Source organism: Nycticebus coucang, chromosome X (assembly GCF_027406575.1).
Source record: "Nycticebus coucang isolate mNycCou1 chromosome X, mNycCou1.pri, whole genome shotgun sequence".
NCBI classification, from domain to species: Eukaryota; Metazoa; Chordata; class Mammalia; order Primates; family Lorisidae; genus Nycticebus; species Nycticebus coucang.
Genome location: NC_069804.1, coordinates 124,267,106 through 124,272,211, shown reverse-complemented (window position 1 = coordinate 124,272,211; position 5,106 = coordinate 124,267,106). Strand labels below are relative to the sequence as shown.

The window sequence follows — 5,106 nt, the reverse complement described above, 5'->3', positions numbered from 1 at the left end:
TATGATGGTATTATCAGATATCATATTGCTCAGACTGAGTAAGGTCTGCTTCAAGAATCTGGGAGCATTTAAATTGGGTGCATAAATATTTAGAATTGAAATGTCTTCTTGTTGTATTTTTCCCTTGACCAATATAAAGTGACCATCTTTGTCTTTTTTGACTTTAGTTGCTTTAAATCCACATGTGTCTGAAAATAAGATTGCAACTCCTCTTTTCTTCTGAATTCCATTTGCCTGAAAAATTGTCTTCCAACCCTTGACTCGGAGCTTTAATTTGTCTTTTGAAGCCAGGTGTGTTTCTTGCAGACAGCAAATGGATGGCTTGTGTTTTTTAATCCAGTCAACCAATCTATGTCTCTTCAGTGGGGAATTCAAGCCATTAACATTTATTGAGATAATTGACAAGTGTGGTAGTATTCTATTCATCTTATTTTGTGAGAGTCCATTGCTTAGTTTTATCTTTTGCATCAGTGTGGAGGTTAGGTTCTGTCCTTTAATTTCTGAGTTCTTACTTTGCTGCTGATCCATTGTGGTGGTCAGTGTGCAGAACAGGTTGAAGTATTTCCTGTAGAGCTGGTCTTGTTGTGGCGAATTTCCTCAATGTTTGTATATCCGTAAATGATTTGATTTCTCCGTCAATTTTGAAGCTTAGCTTAGCAGGGTACAGAATTCTGGGCTGAAAATTGTTCTGTTTAAGTAGATTAAAGGTAGATGACCATTGTCTTCTTGCTTGGAAAGTTTCATTAGAGAAGTCTGCGGTCAATCTGATGGATTTGCCCCTGTAGGTCAACTGGCGCTTACTCCTGGCAGCTTGCAGAATCTTTTCTTTGGTCTTGGCTTTGGAGAGGTTCATCACAATGTGTCTTGGAGAAGCTCGGTTAGAGTTGAGGCGACCTGGGGTCCGATATCCCTCTGAAAGCAGTGTGTCAATATCTTTGGTGATATTTGGGAAATTTTCTTTTATAATATTCTCTAGTATGGCTTCCATTCCTCTGGGGCATTCTTCTTCCCCTTCTGGAATTCCTATAACTCGTATGTTGGAACGCTTCATAAAGTCCCATAATTCTGACAGTGAACGTTCTGCTTTCTCTCTCTTCTTTTCTGCCTCTTTTACGATCTGATTTATCTCAAAAACTTTGTCTTCTACCTCTGAAATTCTTTCTTCTGCATGGTCTAACCTGTTGCTGATACTTTCCATTGCATCTTTAAGTTCCCTGATTGACTGTTTCATTTCCTTCAGCTCTGCTATATCCTTTTTATATTCTTCATATCGTTCATCTCTTATTTGATTCTGTTTTTGAATTTCCTTTTGGTTATTTTCCACTTTATTAACAGTTTCCTTCATTGTTTCCATCATTTCCTTCATTGTTTTCAACATGTGTATTCTAAATTCCCTTTCTGTCATTCCTAACATTTCTGTATAGGTGGAATCCTCTGCAGTAGCTACCTCATGGTCCCTTGGCGGGGTAGTTCTGGACTGGTTCTTCATGTTGCCTGGAGTTTTCTGCTGATTCTTCCTCATGGGTGATTTCTTTTATCTGTTTACTTGCCCTAATTTTCCTTTCAATTCCTCTTGCTCTTTAAGTTCTTGTGCCTGTGGACTAAGGGTTACAGGACCAGAAGGGTGAGAAGGTTTAAGAGCAAAAATGCGATGAAAGAAATGAGGACTGAGTTATAAGAAAAAAAAAATGAAAAAAAAGAAAAATAGAGAAAGGAGAGTGGTTGGGTGAAAGGAATATTGACAAAAAGAAGAGAGGCACAGAAAGAGGGAGACAGAGCAATATAGGTGTACAGTAGGGTACTTTGATACAACCTTAAAAAAAAAAAAAAAACACCTTCTGGGGGTGCCAAGTGGGGTGGTTCCCTTGAGGTCAGCAGCTCTTTGCTAACCTGATCAGACGCAGTACCCCACCTCCACCAAGTAGAGAGGAAAGACAAAAATGCTATAAATCAAACCAAAACAAGCAAACAGAAAACTTTACGGGATAAAATTGGCTGGAAAAACCAAATAATAGTGGTAGAAACACTAACAAAAATGAGGTTCTGATTACTGAAATAGGCAGCAATGGGAAATTATAATTAAACTAGAAAAATTGAGAAAGAAAAAGGATCTGTATGGAAAAGGTTGAACTTAAAAAACAAAACAACAATCTAGAACGTCAAAATAAACAAAAAAAACAACCAAACCAAAAAAAAAACCAAACAAACAAACAAAAAAAAACACACACGCAACCAAAAACAAAGCAGTATGTATATGGGGTTGAATATTGTCTGGGCAACACGTGGTCTTCTGGGGTATGAGATGTTAATCACAGTTCTGATACGACTGGAGGCTGCTAGTTTCTCGAACCCCAGCAGGTAGACACCCTAAATCTCTCTTCAGCCCACTTAAAAGGCACTTTGAACTTGTTCACTTACTGAGCAGAAGCTTTCTCAGGGAAGTGCTTGTTGCTGGAATCACTGCTGAAGTGGCTATCCACTTACCCTGTGTGTCAAAACTGGTCTCCCTCTGCCCCCGAGGGTTAGGGCTGCAAGGCGGCTCAGACCCCGCCCTTAGGCTACTTGGTCGCTGGGTTACCAGCTCCCACCCAATTCCAGCTCTGCGACCCTGAGGGCGGAGCTTGCCAGGGCAGATCGCTCACAATGTCTGCCTGTGACCCAGAGCCAAACTCTATTAGCTCCGTCTGGCTCAGCGGCTCAGACTGGGGCCCTAGACAAAGGCCAGAGTTCTCCACACTCCCGCTCAGGCTCTCCCCAAGGCAGTTCAGCTGAGTGCCAAGTCCAAAGACACCAAAACAGTTCACAGGTAAGGCCTTTCTGGTTTGCAGTCTCGCTGCTACTGAACTTACAGTTGCGGGCGGGTTTAGGCGGATTGAACACACGCGACCACTTGCCGGTTTTCCACTGTTTTAGTCCTCCTCTTGGGGTCCAGAAGTCTCTCGCTGACTCCCTGTATCCTCTCAGGGGTGATGATAGGCAGATCCCACCAGCCAGAGATGCCTGGAGTCCTATATCCCCAGACTCACGGTGCCCAGATGCAAGGAAGCTGTTACTCGGCTGCCATCTTGCTCCACCCTCCCATTTTCTTTATATTTGAATGACCTGATATCTGCTTCCCTGCTCAATTAATTACTGCTTATCTCAGAAGGAGATTAGTTCCCTTCATTCCAGGCTATCCCTAAAGGTGGATTCTAAGTATGACAAATAGTACAAATGAGCATAACATAGGCTGCTCCCTAGATTTACAATTTTTGGAGGGGAATCATATTATGCAAACTAAACAATGTCAGAAATATTATAGATTTTTCATAGTTGCTTTATTGTGTCTTAAGAAAATCTTTGTATGAAACCCTGAGACAGCTTCTTATTAAAGTTTTACCTCTATTACGACAGATATCCATTATGATGAAGTAAATTTAGAAATCATTTAAAAATTTATAGCTTCTCAAATATTTCTCATGAATTCTCCAACCATTTAAATTAACATATATGATTTATCCCAGGCATGGTGGCTCAGGCCTATAATCCTAGCACTCTGGCAGGCCAAGGCAGATGGATTGTTTGAGCTTAGAGTTCGAGATCAGCTTGAGCAAGAGTGAGACCCCAGTCACTACTAAAAATAGAAAAACTAGCCAGGCGTAGTGGTACACTATAGTCACAGCCACTCAAGAGGTTGAGGAAAGACAATTGCTCAAGTCCAAGAGTTTGAGGTTGCTGTGAGCTATGGCACTACCACACTTTACCCAGGGCGATAGAGTGAGACTCTGTTTCAAAAATAAATAAATAAGTGCTCCCTTTGGCAGCACATATACTAAAATTGGAATGATACAGAGAAGATTAGCATGGCACTTGCTCAAGGATGACACGCAAATTTGTGAAGCGTTCCATATTTTTCCATAAAAAAATGAAAATAAATAAATAATATAATTTTATAAACTTTCTTCTTGTGGTGGTAGAATCACCAATGTTTGTATGCTTGGTAAAACACTAAATGTTTTGTGTACTATCTCTTACTTGAAACTTATACCTACCCAATGAATTATATAATGATATTAGTTTTTTTACTGTAGATACATATTGATGTTCAGAGAAGTTAAGTGATTTGCAGAAGGACTTGAAGCAGCAGTGCCTGAGCTGCCCCTAGAAATGAGTGAGAGCTCTATTTAAATCTGCCATCTTGGGAATCTTCTTAATGGGAAAACATTAATGTCTTTCTGTTTATTATGATTATTAAATCTTTTGTTCAGTGCCTGAAACCTACAAAAGTTCAGAAATACATCATGTCTACTATCTCAGGACACTAGAAGTTGAACAGAACTTGAGAAATTTGACAAAAGGCATCCTTAAGATCATATTAACGGTAAAAAAGTAAAATAAGTGAATGCTTTGCTCTTGAGAAGAGGAACCAGAGGAGGTTTGTTCTCACCAATTCTTTTCAACATTGTACTAGAAGTTCTAGTCAGTGTAATAAGGCAAGAAATAAAAAGTATCCAGAGATTGGTATGAAAGAAGTAAGACCATCTATATTCACACACATGTTCGTCTATACAGAAGATCTATGAATGCAAAGAAATTAACAAATGTAATAAGTGAGTTTATCCAGGTTGTGGGATACATGATGAAAATGGAAAACATCAATGCTCTTTCTATATACTGGCATCTAACAAATGGAAATTGTAATTAAAGAAAACAGTACCATTTACAATAGCATAAAAAATGGAAAATCACCTAAAAAATAGGTAGGACTAAATCTGATTGAAGCAAGGCTTCAGGGCTCACACCTATACGCACAGCATTTGGGGATCCCAAGGGAATAGGATCACTTGAGGCTAGGAGTTCAAGACCCACCTGGGCAACATAACAAAACCCTGTCTGTATACAAAAAATGTAAAAATTAGCTAGGCATCGAGGTACGGGCTTATAATCCCAGGTTCTTTGGAGGCTTGAGGTGGGAGGATCACATGAGCCCAGGAGTTCATAGTTACAGTGAGCTATGATTAGGCCATTGCATTCCAGCTTAGGCAACAGAGTGGGGAAAAACATAAAAACTGGGCAGCCCCTGTGGCACTGGCCCCACATACTGAGGATGGTGGATTCAAACCCAGC

At 40.0% G+C, this 5,106-nt stretch overlaps 1 non-coding gene across 1 annotated transcript; it reads left to right on the top strand.

Annotated features, from left to right (window-relative positions):
- The first annotated feature begins 3,787 nt into the window (after positions 1 to 3,787).
- Positions 3,788 to 3,894, top strand: LOC128578662 (U6 spliceosomal RNA). The gene has a single exon (XR_008377801.1). It is a non-coding gene; the product is annotated as a U6 spliceosomal RNA (small nuclear RNA).
- Positions 3,895 to 5,106: the final 1,212 nt, after the last annotated feature.